This window comes from Arachis ipaensis, chromosome B04 (genome assembly GCF_000816755.2).
Source record: "Arachis ipaensis cultivar K30076 chromosome B04, Araip1.1, whole genome shotgun sequence".
In the NCBI taxonomy this organism is placed as follows: Eukaryota; Viridiplantae; Streptophyta; class Magnoliopsida; order Fabales; family Fabaceae; genus Arachis; species Arachis ipaensis.
Window position 1 is genome coordinate 110,582,571 of NC_029788.2, and position 16,172 is coordinate 110,598,742.

At 37.2% G+C, this 16,172-nt stretch overlaps 1 pseudogene; it reads left to right on the plus strand.

Moving 5' to 3' along the window:
• LOC107636822 overlaps window positions 2,609-16,172 on the plus strand; it is a 17,851-nt pseudogene continuing 4,287 nt past the window's right edge.

Below are 16,172 nucleotides of genomic sequence, written 5' to 3' on the forward strand. Positions count from 1 at the left end.
GATTTGGTTTTATTCTTAAAATAGATAGAACTCCCAGTAAAATAATTACATGACAACAAATTATAGACCTTTTCTAATAAATGTAACTGCAGATAGCCACTATTTAACTTGTATAATAGAAATCAAGCTCACCTAAAGAAGGTTGGTGTTAAAATGTTAAAAAAATTTTAGAACACCAAACAAATGATTTTCTCAACGGAGCATTGAATCCCATTTTTCGACAATGCTCACAGTAATATTGACCCTTATTCTCCAAAACTTTTCTAGGACAACTCTTACATGAGGGATGAGGCATAATACCAATTGCGGGTGCCAACATCGACATACAGACATGATAATGGCTAAAACCCAACTGGAGCCTTCCTGCAAGAACATGGACTCTCATTATGATAAGAAAAAAATACAACGCAACATAGTTATTGTTAATAAAAAAAAGGTAAGAAGTTAGCTGACGTAAGTCATGTTCAAGACTTTTTTCAATTGTATTTATTGGGAAGGCACCCCCGAAAGTTCATCACTCACTGAATACTGAAGTTGGGTCTCTACATGATTAATTCATTATGACCCAATGTCATCTTCTTCCAAGAGGCTAACTCGAAGTAATGCGACGAATAAAAAATGATTATTACTATTATACAAGTCTACCTAAATAGATATACGAAGTACCTCCAAATTCAATTAAGTTCAGTGTTTACATACTGGTTCTTGAATGCAACAACATCGGGGAAGTTAGGGTTGAGGAACATTCTAGAGGCATAAAGACTATTCTGAACATTGATCTCATTCAGGTCCTGATTTGCCTTGAAGAGTTGAGCGACCAATATCAGTGGCTCACCATCATCCTTATCCACAATATGTTGCCAATCATTTCACCAAACACAGTGCACTTCATCTTATTTTTCCTACCATATTGTAAAACATATAACAATAACTATAATAGATCTGACCTTTTAATGACACCCTAATGAAGGCAATAAAATTCCTTAATGAAGATCTTCTAGGGATAGTGTCATGAATTTACCTTCTTGACCTGACTTTGTAACCATTGGTCTAGCATCCTTCTTTCTAATAACATGACCAATACAATCTATACCATAATAGAGATAAAAACAACAAAGACACAACAAATCAGCCATAAACAAAATAACAAAATCACATAATCCAATAAATTATTTTATCAATGATCTCAATACTATATTACCTAGAAGGACATTCATATTTACAGCATCAATTGCTTTAATTTTTGAAAAGGAAACAAATTGGAAGGGATTCAGTTGAAAGGTGTCATTGGAAAGAGCACTGACAGAAATTTTCATGTAAAATCTTAGCTTGAAGTTGTGCGCAGTTGTCCTCACACCTTTCAAATTTGATTACAGAATGAAAATTTTCATTGAGTAAATTCCAAACTCACAAAGAACAGTCTTAAAAATGACAACAGTTGCCTTCGGAATGGAGCAATGTATACGATCACCTTTAACAGAAACACAAATATAAACACACACAAATGAACAGCCATAAACTTCACAAATTAATATCATTATATCTTAATTTAAATAGTACGATGCAGACCATTTCATCTTGGAGCACCAACTCTATGTTGCATACATCACTGGGATTCCAAGAGCTGGGAATCTCATACAAACGAACTACTCCAACAACCAAATTCCAAGACAGTTTCGTTGTATTAATGTCTGCAACATGATCAACCTTTTCTTTAGAAGTATTTGTTAGAGCCATACAGAGGGAAGGAAGTAATCAAAACTCTTTTGATGGTGGGATGAAAGATTCAACAAACAAAATAGATATGGTTAAATAGAATTTCCACCTTCTAATATATAAAGACAATGTGATAAGAAAAGTTATTCAACTGATTTTCAATTTCAGAAAGTAGTGCCAACATTTGCGCATCCTTAAAACTAACGGGTAAATTTATCATCCAAGAAAAACTTGTAGGGAATCCGGGTTTAAAGCCCACTCAATCAATCAGAGCAAAGTATCAGTGGTTGATTCCATCGTTTTGGGATCACTGAGGATCTAACATGCCTTAAAAATAATGTATAAAAGGATACCATAAAATTTGGGGGAAAGATTCTTAATTCATCTCCTATTATCCATTAGGAACAATAAATTCTTAATCCATTGTTTACCCTAATCATCCAATGAGAATCTTCCATTTTTGTGCTCTTCTGCTGAAGGCTGGTTTTGGGATTGCTACAACGATGGCCTCCTTCAACCCACTAGATAAAAAGCTCCGACGATGACCTTCCAGAATGGAAGAAGTTTTTGCCTTCTTCATGAGAGCGGAACAAAAAATTGAAATTGATTTCTTTCCTTGCATCGAGCTTATAGAGCGTTCTTCGGACACATGCATCGAGCTTCAAAGACGGGGGTAACTTTTTTGCGTCTCTTCTTTATCAAATAGATAGCAGCTACATATAACTATGTGACAATAATATACATCCCTCACACGTAACACTGACCTTCATATATTGATTCTCAATGCTCTTCCACTTCCCAACCAAATCCCAAATCCTTCTCTTCTTCACTTTCATGCACTCTTAACACACAATAGTATGCATTTCATTCTTTGCAAATACAAAAACTCTAAATGGTGCCACAAAATATGGAACTTGAATTTGAGAGTTACCAAATCATAAATTTGAAATTCTCACTCCTAGCTCCTCTCAATTCTTTCGTAGCTCAAAGCCGAGTTGGAAAGTATCTCAAGCTAATAGAGCGTAACACTAGTTTCACCACTGAGCTTCGTTCTAGCACCGCCATATTCGTCGCCATGGCTTACATCCTTGCCATTAACACCAGCATCATTGCTGACTCTGGTGCTACTTGTGACGTCTCCGACTGTATTCCCCTTTACTTTGAACCAACCATCCCTTTAACTAAATGCACTGGTCCAATCCACCGGGTCGTGCAACCCGACCCGACATGTAAATTTCCGCCGACCCAGGTTATACCACGTGCGTGGATTTCACACCAAACTTGTCAAGCTTGTTCCCAAGCCTGTTTGGATCTCTTCTTTCATGGGAACTGGGCTTTTCTTGGCCTTTATTGGACTCCAAAACAATAAGGCATTGGCTTATTAGATTCAACCCATCAACTTTAGTAACCCTTGGTGGATGTTCAAGATCTGACTTAATAGCGTTATCTCCCGTCATAACGTCATCAATGGAACTGTTAGTCTAATAATGCCATGTGGCGCTATCTCTGATAACATACTATGCTTGAAGAATCAAATGGAAAGCCCAACATTATGGCTAGGCTGGCTTGGTTCCATTATCATAGCTTATTTCATGATAAAGAAAAGACTAAACCACCAAAAATAACCATGAAAGATTGTTTCGCTGACCAAATGTTAGAAGGGTATTGTTAAGCTATGTAAGGTGTCCACATCCATAACAACGTGGCAAAAGGATTTCTTAGGTGGATTATTTTTTTTATGGAAATTGTATTTATTTAGTTAATTTGCTTAATTAAAAAAATTACTTACTCCTTCAAATTGAAATTAGATGACGAATAAGAAATGTCACCCACCCCCATTTTGAGCGTGAAATCAACCATGCCCTAATAGAGTAGTTTTTCATCATCTTCTTCTTTAGAGTACCCCATTGTTTTGTGATTCTATTCCTGCGATGACATCGGAGAGGGAGGTTGCTACTTTCCTAACAGACCGTGTTCAGAGGTGAGCTGTGTCACACTCGAAGGCTTTAAGAGGTAATACTTTCATAAATTAAGTGATTCGATGACTGTAACCTTATAGTTATAACAGTTCTTTGTTTAATGTGAAAAATTAGTTCAGTTGTTGTATTTATTTACAATAGGATTTCGTTTTGCAATCACTTCATTATATTTTCGTCCCTCTATTTAAGCTGTATAATTTTTTATAGTGGGAATACAACATTTTCTTATTTTTGGTGTATTAGGGTGTGTATTAATTGATTCTTCATATTCATTTTGGATGGTTCATATTTAGGAATTGAATGTAAGACAGACCTACAAGTGTATTACACCAATTGGTTAGATATTTATTTAGTGAATAAATATCTTTGAAGTAAGCCTTTTTTTAAGTTCCTACCCTTCAGGCTCTATCTCGTTAAATTGTTCCATTAAAGATGTGATAGTGCTCTTCAATACAAAGTTATTCATATTATTTTAGTCTATATATGAGTCTATTTATTATGTATAATAATTGTGCTAACAAATATAAGACTGGGTTAGAAATTCAACTATAAAAGAGGCTAGTCAATGCAGTGATTTTTTAGTTTCATTTTAAGTTTAGAAGTTTGATATAAATATGAGAATGTTTGATTTTAATTGGATTTTTAAGTTTGATTTAGATGACTAACTCTGAGTATAAATATGACACCGTTGTTTATAATTAGATTTTAGTATTGATTATAAGTATTATAGGTATTTTGTCTCATTTGTTGAAATTAATCATCATCTAATCAATGTTATTAAACCTTTTTGTTTTTTAGACAAGTTTTAGAATGAGTGATGTAGTTAATATCCATTTCTTGTTATTCTTTTACACAGATGGCTATAATACATATCACTCTGGAGATATATCACAGAGAAAAATTTGAGAGAATAAAAGATGGAAGAACTGTGTATTTAGGTGGTGAAAAATCTAAAACTCGAAAGGTCAATGTTGATACTCTTAATGGGTTTTTTTATGAATGACCTCCTTAGAGATATATGATACACCATGATCAGTGAATGCTATTAGTTAGTGCCTGGAATGGAGCTTAATGGTGGTTTGAAGTTATTAAGGAGTGATAAGGACATAATAGAGATGTATGAAGTTGAATTAAGGAATGATAATAGGATTTGTGTATACACTGAGCACCTGATAAGCTTGCCACAAGTTGTTGAAGAGGATGGAGTTGATGTTGTCTCTCCTTCCAAGGTGAGAGCAAAGAGTTGTGCAAGGAAGACTCCAACTCCTAAAAAAAGGTTACTAAGATGACCAAAACAACTGATCATCCTAAAGTCCAGCCCACCACACAGTCAGGTACTAGGCCCAGTAGCTAGCTCAATTAGCAGCCTAACATTCAATCCAACACTCAGCTCAATACACAAGCAAGGACATCATTATCACAAGACATACATTTTCTTAGCCAACTCACCATATCCATGAGACAACCTAGTAATCCCATACAAATAGATAAACCCATACACCACCTCCAAACACAACAAGCCACAAATACCTTAAATTCACAACACTGTTTTAATTCACAACATAGTTCTAGTTCTCAACCTTTTCATGTTGTCCCAACAACACCACCAGAGATACTGACACAATATATACCCCAAGCTTGTAATGAATCCCAATCTAAACCCTATCATGTAGAGGATTCTGATTCTCTCACTCAGCCCTAACCACCACCATCATCAAGTCAAAATGATGAACACGATGAAGGTTCATCTCATCACGAAGCAAGAGAAGTGCCTAAAAGCAAAACAGAAAAAGCACTAGCAGAACTGAACCTACTGGACAAACCTTCGTTTAGAACCCAGATCCTAACAAGGCTCCAAGTATTTTTGTGCTAGTAGATGAGTTTGAAGATTATTCGGACCCCAAACCAGGATTACATTATTATGAGACTCAGGATCTTCACGGCTGTGCAGATTCAGATGAGGAACAACTAGAGGTCTTTTCACAAGGTAATGCTGATGTACCTGTTGGACAAGTTAGGTTTGAAGTAGCGATGGGGTTTGAATCTTTAGAGCAGTTTAAGCAGGCTGTGAGAAAGTTTAATATCAACTTAGGGAGGAGTATTTTTTTCCTAGAGTGGATAGTACAAGAGTGAAGGTATTATGTTGGGATGAGAACTATCCTTGGCAAATATACTATGCTAAGAAGAGTTATCCTCTGAGTTATCAGGTGAAAACATTTGTGAATGATCATACTTGTTGTAGAGTTGTGCACAATAGGTCTACTGATGGTAAGTGGGTTGTGGATGAGTTGGAGCAACAAATTAGAGTGTAGCCAACAATGAATGTTTGAGAGGATGAGAATTACTTTAAGAAAGAGTATGATGTTTTGCTGAGTGAAAGAAAAATTTTTAGATCGATGGCAAAAGTAAAAGAAAGAATTGAAAGAAGCGAGAGAGCACAATATGCAAGACTTTGAGAATATGCCATGGAAATTTTAAAGACCAACCCAAGCTCCACCGTGAATATATGCACCACACCAATGCCAGATTCAACTGTGTTATTCAGAAGAATATATATTTATCTAGATGCTTATAGGAAGGGGCTTTCTGGCTGGATGCAGACCATTTATTAACTTGGATGGGACCTTCTTGAGAAGATACAGTATCAGACAACTCTTGACTGCTGTTAGTCAAGACGCGAATAATCACATTTATCCCATTACATATGCTATTGTGGATTCAAAAACCAAGGACAACTGAAAATGGTTCCTTGAGCTTTTGCAAGAAGATTTGGGTGATCAAAGAAATAACTACTGAACATTTATGTCAGATCAACAGAAGGTACAACATTTCAAGTATTTACACATTTTTTTTGCATATAAACATGTCAACTCAATATTCAAACTATTTATATATTTTTTCAGGGTCTTATTCCAGCTCTAGAGGATGTTATGTCAGGGGCACAACATATGTTTTGTGCTATGCATATATGACACAACTTCACAAAGCAGTGAAAAAGCAAAGAACTCAAGTGTGCAGTTTAGATTTGTGGAAGAAGCACAACCCCTCAAGACTTTCAAGCAGCCATGGCCACAGTTAGAAGACTAAACCTGCATGCTTGGGAGTATCTGAGTCGCATTCCACCAAAATAATGGTCAAGATCCCACTTCAGTGAATGGCCAAAGGTGGATAATATCACCAATAACAATAGTAAAATATTCAACTCAAAGTGTAAGAAGTTTAGGAAAAAGCCAACCATTACCCTCCTAGAAGAGATAAGGTGTTATGTTATGAGAAATTTGGCTAGAAATAAGAATGAGTTATGGGGATACAATGGAAGGCTTTGTCTAGTACAATAGAGTAGATTGGAGAAAAACAAGAAAGAGAGCAGTAGCTGGAGGCCATTCTGGACAGGGGATGATGGTGGGAATATCTTTGAGGTTCAATGCTTGCCTATAAACGTAAGTGTTAATCTCGGAAGCATATTTGTACATGTAGACTATGGTAGCTTACTAGGATACCCTGCAAACATGCATGTGTAGCATTGGCACATCAAAATAGGGGGGCTAAAGAAATTGCATACACATGGCTGGCAATTAGTTCTTACAATGCAACATACCAATTTTTGGTTCAGCCGGTGGCTAGTCAAGAGTATTGGCAACAGCTAGACACTATACTAATTTTGCCTCCTCATTACAAACGGCCGATCGGGAGGCCCATTTAGAAGAGAGATACCACTAGGGATAATCCCAAGGTTAACCCAGACCCGTACAGGATAAAGAGGAAATACGGTCAAATAAATGCAAATACTATTTGAACGTTGTGAAATATTATTTGTCAACAATTATTGGGGATATTTGTTAATGAATATTTGTCTTGTAAAGTATTGGTTGTGAAATGTTGATTGAATAATTGCTTAGTTGGTTCTTGACTAGTACAATTGTGATCAATTATCTGACCAGTTTGTAAATTCTCAATTATTATACAGGAAGGGCACCATTTTAGAAGTTGCAAGGCTAAAAAGGAGGCCATGGTAGCAGCTGCAACTGCTGCAGCAAATGGTCAAAACTCTACTGCAGCAACAGCTGCACAAGTACCACCTGCTAATGTAGAGCATGATGAGGATGATGAAAGATTGGCTGAAATGTATCGAAAAGAAACCTTGGAGGCTGCAGAGGCAGAGGCAGCCTTGGATGCTGCAGTTGCAGAAGCTGAGTCATATTTGACTGCTGGAACCCAACCACAGGTAAAATCTAAATTTTTTAATTGCTCAAATATATTGGAGTTATTAAGTTTACTTACATTTATGTCCAATTTAATTTATAGGCCACTACCACATTGAATCCATCTCGTAATATGCCGGTTACACTACAAGTGCCACCACCAATTAGGCCATTAACCACAAAATAAAGACCACAAAGAGATCCACTAAGAGGCCTCCTCCATCACAAGCCACCAACATTACGCCACCATCGAGCACTCAGACCCCTGTGCCTTGGGCTCCAACTTTGAACACTCCTCATCAGCCATCCAATGCATCTGTCAGACCACTCACTGTATCCCCATATACAATGCAAGGAGCTAGTGCAGGCACAACTTCCAGGTTCGCACAGATTATGCCAACACCAACATCACACCTTACACCGAGATGATCAATTCCTGGATTCAGACCACCTAGAGCATCTACTATTGTGCAAGGCACAATCTATGGATTATCTAGTGAGAGCAGCAATTCGACACCAAACTAAAATGATCATTAGCAGTCATTATCTTGTTTTTCTAGAATATGGGTTTATGTAATTTACCTGAATACTTTACTGATCAGGATCACTTATGTTTAACTATTTTTATTTTGGGTTATCATGTCATTTTTGTATGCTACATTCACTATTCAAACTGTTATTGATGTAGCTTCTAAGAACCTTATGAATGCTTATGGTTGTTTTCATATTTGATAAAACCTTATAAATGATTATGTAGATTTTTTTAGTACATATTACATTCTGATATTGATATTATTATAATTAACTAATTACTCAACTCAAAAGGCTTAATCAATGTTGAAAAAAATTAACAATTATTAAGAATAGTGTAAAATAAAAATTCAATCAATAGCAAACATTTCATTCCATTCAAACATGAATTACATTGTTCTTCCCTGGAACAAAATGCTTAGACCCTGTACTGAAACTATTTTTTATGCATAAACTTTGGAATCAAACTTCCCGATCACTTGTATATGACCATTACAAACAAGAAAAGTGTAAACTGCAGAAACAATTCCAAAGACACGGACACAAGCCATACTTTCATAGCTTTGATTTCACCTTCAATCTTCTTCTCAATCTTCATGACCATGTTAACATTTATCTCCCTGTGGTCTACTAGAGCATTCATCACATCCTAATTAGTAACACCACATTCATGCTTATTGAGTCTTCTAATCAAATACCTTGCCAAACTTTGCCATCCCCCATCAATTTCATCAACCCAAACAAAGTAATTGCAATCTCGACTCTACAGAAGCCAAAAAAATAAAAAAAATCAAAGATGCAGAGAAACCCTATACTTGTCTAACTATAGTAAATAATGTTAGATACCTTCAAAAAGGGGCAACAAATGAACCATCTTCCAGGATTAGCAACCGTTAAAGATTCTAATAGGACAACATACTCAGCACAACCACATCTTCCATCCAGAATTTTCTTCTTCATCTTTGAATGTGAAGCTCCTGAAAATCTGCTTCCTTCGCTTGTAGTTACTTCTCTCCTTGATATTGCTCAAATTCTATGGGAATAAATTAATTTATGGTTCTCCTTTATTGTGGAATAGCTCGAAACAATGGATAGTTGTGCTCGGGCATGGTTTTACTCTGCAAAGATTGGGTTCCAACGAAGATCAAAGAATTAAGGTTCATATTGTTCCTAAATAGTACTAAATACACATAGGCCTAGCAACACGTGCCATCATGAAAAAAAACTGTCCACGTAAGCCACTTTATTAAGGTTACATCAGGTTTGGTTATTTTTGCACACGGAATTAAATTTTTGTGGACATCTGAGGAGTTATGATCTTCCATGGTTACTTTTGTCAGTGAAAGAATCTTTCATAGTTACTTTTGGTGGTTTTCTCATGAAGAAAATTAAAGGTGCAATGATAGACGGCATCATTTTTGCCACCGTGATATCGTGATTCAGAAACACTGCATTTACGGTGTTTCCAGCCACGAAACACAGCGACGAAGTATACCGATACTTCAAGAAGTTGGTGTATGTTCACGTGATTAAAAAGACCGCTGGTGTGTTATGATTTGAGGGTATGAACAAAGGTACATTTTGGGAGGCTCTGTTCACATTCTTATACGTTGATATATTGGATACAACGCTTACTTTATATCCAATGGCTAGATTTGTGAGGTTTCTTGATCTCAATGGTTATTTCGAAGGCCAATATTTTACGTTCATGGCTGATGCATCTTCAATTGTTATGAGCTCACTTTTGGGTACTTCCCCCGTAGCTGCGTTTATTGAGTCGTCAACAGTGATTCGCGAAGGTGGACGGATAGGGCTAACAACGTTAACTATGGCTGGGTATTTTTTGTTGGCATTCTTTTTTACACCATTATTGGCTCTGATTCCACCTTAGGCCGTTGGGCCGCCGTTGATCTTAGTGGGAGTGATGATTGACGTTAGGATTTTTGCCAGTAAAGAATTTCATAAAAACAGTCGCGTTGTAGATATAGTCTCTAAACCGACAGAAATCCCTTCGTACAAACGTTTTGGTTGTCACAAGTAACAAACCCTTAAAAATTGATAACCGAAGTATTCAAACCTCGGGTCGTCTTCTCAAGGAACTGCAGGGAAGTATGTTCTTATTATTGGTTATGGAGATTGCAAATTTGGGGTTTTAAGAATGAGGAACGAATATGACAAATAATTTAAATGGCAATTAAAAATAAATAAATACTGTAAAGCAAACTTTTGGCAAGGGATGAGAAATTAGAAGTCCAGATTAGTTACCCTTCTCAATAATAAAGAAGACTGAATCTTAATTCCACTTAGTTGACCCTTACTAAAGCAAAAGAAAGTCAAGGGACTAATTAGCTTGATCTTCGAATCCTATTTATTTCCTAAGAAAAGGTTGGGATTATTGAAGTACAGTTCAATTAGTAAGGATAACAGTTATCAATTATATTGAGCTAAGATAACTCCTGAGTTACTGATTTCTTAACCAAGACCAAAAGGGGAAAAGTAAATCTATTGGAATAAAGATGTCTTCAGAGTAAAAGCAATAATAGCATAAATAAAAGAAAGCAATATTAAACTGAAATACCTCAAATAACATTAATTCAAATAATCTGGAACATAGGAGAATTCATAAATTAAATGGCAAAGTAAATAATGAACTTAAGTAATGGAATGAATAAAAGTGAAAGGGAAGCTTAAAATAAAGGAACATTAAACCTGGGATTGAGAGTCACTCCTAAAACTAAGAGAAGTCCTAAATCCTAAGAGAGAGAGAGGAGAGAACCTCTCTCAAGACTAACCTAAATCATGAGAAGTAACTAAATTGGCGAGCTCTCTCTGAATGGATGCATTCCCACATTTTATAACCTCTGGTCTATGCCTTCTGGACTTGGATTTGGGCCAAAAAGGGCTTCAGAAATCGCTGGGAGCGTTTTTTATAATTTCTGGTGCGTGGCCTCTGTCACGCATCCGCGTGGGTCACGCGGTCGCGTCATTCGGAGCTTTTCTCGTCACGCGGTCGCGTCAGTCATGCGACCGCGTCATATGTGTTTTGCTTAAGGCGCGCGGTCGCGTCAGTCATGCGGCCGCGTCGCTGTTGATTCGCGCTTGGCATGCGTCCGCGTCGCCCATGCGATCGCGTGGATGCCAGTTTCTTTAGAAACTCCGTTTTGTGCTTTCCTTCCATTTTTGTATATTTTCTTTTCCATCCTTTAAGTCATTCCTGCCTTAGTAGATCTGAAACTACTCAACACACTAATCACGGCATTGAATGGAAATAAAGGTAATTAAAATAATTAATTTTAAAGCATAGAAAACATGTTTTTCACATACATCACATAATAAGGAAGAGAGAGTAAAACCATGCAATTAATATGAATAAGTGGGTGAAGGATTGAATAAATTACTCAAATTAAGCACAAAATATATCATAAAATATGGGTTTGTCAACATCCCCACACTTAAACAATAGCATGTCCTCATGCTAAATCCAAGGCAAAAAGTAAGGTTAAAGTAGTGGAATGTCATGCAATGCAATCTAATCTAAATGCAACTACCTAGATGAATGATGCATCATGCAATTCTAATTTTTTATTCACTTGAATATAAAGCTTGCATGTAGTTAAATTAATTCACATTCTCAAGGAGTCATGTATATATATATAGCCAAACCTTAGATAGTGATAAATTGCCTTTACAATTGAGATGGGAGAGAGAAACATTTTAAAAAATTTGCAAGACAATTAATAGTTTAAGCAGAGATAAATGTTACTGAGTTATTGAACCCTCACTGGATTTTGTGTTTACTCTCTAATCACTCAGTGTTTATTGGGTTAATCACTCTATTCTTCTTTTTATTCTTACTTTCTATAACTTTGTTCTTCATCTAACCAATCAACAATCATAGAATATAGTTATACCAAAAATCATGAGGTCTTAAGTAAGGTTGTAATGGGGCCAAGGTAAAGGTAAGGGTATATGTATAAGGCTAAGTGAGCTAGTAAGTGAATTCTTAATTAGACTAAGATCTCACCTAACATACATACTTTCTAAATCAAAGCTGCTTTACCTATTTTCCCATATTTTCCCACTTTGATTTTACATGCTCATGCCTCAATATTTATTTTTATCCCATGTGTATTGCTTTATTTGCATTTGGGGGATCCTTTGGTGTCCCCTTTATTCAAATATTGAAAAATAATTTAAATTTTTTTTAATGCACATGGTAATTTAATTTCTTTCACATGAGCATATTTCCCAAAAATTCTTAATTTGAAACATCTTTATTCTTTTTCAACATTCTACCCTTTGTTTCTATGATCCATGTTCCCAATAGGTTTTCCCACATTTAAACTATACATAATTTTCTATCTTAAGCTAACCAAGGATTCAACTTGGGATTTTATTTTGTTTTTCTGCTTAAGGCTAGTAATGTGGCTAATAGAATAAAAGGGGATTTAAAGGCTCAGTGGGGCTAACAAAGGTGATGTAAAAGGTAGGCTATTTTGGGATAAGTGAGATAAAATCAAATAATAGCCTCAATCACTCTCCTGGTATGTATCTACCTTTTATAATCGGACATATATATTAAAACAAAGTAAAGAACACTAGAATATAAAAGAAGGGCGGAACACACAGGAATAAAAATTATGGTTTGAATGTAACCATACAATTAAGCTCAAAACTCACAGGCTATGTGTTCTCTAGCTCAAAAATCATTTATCACTTATGTATGTCATGCAGGTTTAGTTAAAAATTCTCATTATTCTCAATGTAAAACTTATATTGAATGGCTTTAAAGTTCTAGTGTTTCTCCTTGATGAAGTGTTGTTAACTAACATGTAATGCTATATATACAAGGTGTGGGTTGTTTTGATTCTGTTAAAGTCTCTAGTTTACTTCTTTTTTCTTTTTAATCCATTCTGAGTTATCTTATGCTAAAAAGGGTAAACTATACTAATCAATCCACAATTTCTATAACTAATAACTAAACTAAGTGGCTAAAATATGAACTAAAAATGCAAAATGCAGAAATGGAGTAAAAATACATAAACAACAATGTATAAGTACTCAGAAAATAGAAATAAAAATAAAGAGAAAAATACAGAAAAATATCCAAAATAAAAGAAAAAGAGTCTGTAGTGGTTCACCAAAATAATATGCCAGAGATGGCGACCTCCCCACACTTAAAATGTAGCATCGTCCCTGATGCTCAGTCAAGCAGGGTGTGAAAGGGTGTCATCACTGGAAGGCTGGGTAGCTGGAGTCTCTGTGGTGGTGATCTGAGGGCCTGACTGCTGTGGAGGGGGTGCTGACTGAAGAGGGATCTCAGGGTCTACAGCCTGAATCTGAGGCGGAGCCTCCTGATGGTGTGCTGCCTGCTGGGTGCCTGCCTGCTTTGCCTCCTGCTGTGGGTGTGTCTCTGCCTCGAGCACATCCGTCTCCTCCTCAGATGCCTCGGATGGTGTGTCAGGCTCGGAGGGGATGTCGCCAGATCGTATCATCAGCTTCAGGTGCTCATAGCGTCGCTTGTTACGATGCTCCATCTGGTCAAGCCGTCAAAACAGGCGGTGCACTAGATAATAGATGGGCTCTGGGGCAGGTGGAGGCGCAGTGGTGGTGGAAGGTGTAGCTGCGGAGGAAGAGGGGCCGGCAAATGGTGTGGCAGTGTCACTAGGAGCAATGAGGACTGGAGGTCTGTAGCCCAAGGCCAGAAAGTTCCTGCTGTGCGGGATGATCTTCTTGCATTCTGCAGCAGGTGGCCTCTCATCAGCATCCTCCCAAGGCACGTCAGCTCGACGGCCTAGCTGTGTGATCAAGTATGGAAAGGGAAGAGTGCCTCGGACGTGGACCCTGGCCATGTAGAATCGGATAAAGCGTGGCAGGTACAGGTCCTTACCCTCCATCACACACCATAGGAGGGTGATCATAGCGGCAGGTATATCGGTCTCATGAGTACTCGGCATAATGAAGTTGCTAAGTATCTGATGCCACAGCCGAGCCTCATCATTCAAGTATGCCCGCTTGATTCCCTTGGGCATGGTGGTGTTCTGACCCATAATCCAAGGAATGGTCGGGTCAAGGGCTATCCGGGCCTTGACTGCATCCCAATCAAAATTTAGAAAGCGCATGTCTTCCTCAGCTTTCTGATAACCATCTGGCTGATCAGATTTAGGCAGAAGCTTCAGAACCTCTTCTATTGCCTCTTCAGTAACCAGAATCTGCTTCCTCTGAGGTTTACTGCATCTAGGGAGGTCTTGAAGTAATTGCAGTAGAATTCTCTAACCCAAGATGTATTAACCTCAATCAGGGGTCTCTCCAGGAAGAACCAGCCTCTTTGTTTGATCTGATCAGAGGTGTATTGCTGGAGTTCTCCTGGGATCTTCAAGGTCCTTTCCAGGTATAGGTTCCTGGAGTTTGCGAATACCGGATACTTCAGCTCACAGTATCGGTTTGTAAACTTTACTGGGTCATTAGCAGGGAGCAGCTGGTCGGCCTTCTCCTGCGGAGTGAAGTTTTTCTCCCGCCAGGAGGCATCATGCATGAGATCTATGATAGACATAGATGATTCTCCTCTTTTACGTTTGCCAGTGGTAGCCTTTCCTTTTCCCTTTCTCTGGGAATCTGACATCCTGAAAAACAGAGAACCAGGATATAATAAAAAAATAGGAAAACAAAGAGGCAAATAGTCAAAAGAAATACAAAGTGGCAAAGGAGAATTAGAAGGAGGGAAATGAGTTAAGTAAATGTGCATTAAGGATTGTATAGGAGTTAAAAGTTCGAAAGGAAGAATGCACAATCCAAAATGTAATTGAATTCATGTTAAATAGAAAAATTATCATTATGCCATGGTTAGAGGGTTAAAAGAAAGTGAAAGAAAAGCAGAGGAGAAATTTGAAAGGTTAGGTTGGTTAGAATTGAAAAAGTGTTTAGAAAGTTAAAATTAGGGAGTTAGTGAAAAGTGGGTTAAAGTAAGTGGCATAATGAAAATATTCCAAGTAACAAGGATTCACAGGTAGGGACTATAAGTAACTCCTAACCAAATAAGGAAAACAGGTTGATGCTGAGTCAAATAGATATAGAGAAAGCAAAAATTGGAATTAAACATCAAAAATGCAATATATGAACCAGGAAATCAAAGAGAATAAGAATGCGTGCCTGGCATTCATGAATGGGTTGGGTAAAGCAAAGGAAAGCAGATTTCAAAATGCCAAAACTAAAACATGAATGAAAATATTTTACAGAAATTTGGACAGCATTCCGGCTAAAATTGGATTGTCCTGAAAAATAAACAGCAGTCAAATAGTTCATATGAATTAAAATGAAAGCTTGCAATTACATATAAGGAATATAAACATGAAAATTCAGTGTAAAGAGCAGCTGAAATAAGAAATCACAGCATATGAACATTACAAATATCATAGCAACAGCAGAATTGCAAATTGGATAAAACAGAAACATGAACAGTGCAAGTAAACAGGCCTAAATCCACTAACCACATCCCAGGCTACCTAACAACCTAAAATCCACTACAACATGCATATCTAACTAGCCTAAACATGAACATAAATAGAAAATAATGAAATAACGACTAAGGATAGAAGGGCGGCGTTCGTCAAAACCTGGTAGGCCGAATAAGGAGAGTAGGCAGAAAGGTGGCTGGGGGTGGTGGTGACGGCGGCTGGCGCGGCAGCTGGCGGTGGTGGCACGGCTGTTCGGGGTAGGGGGAAAGAAGGGTTGGCTAATGGGTAGG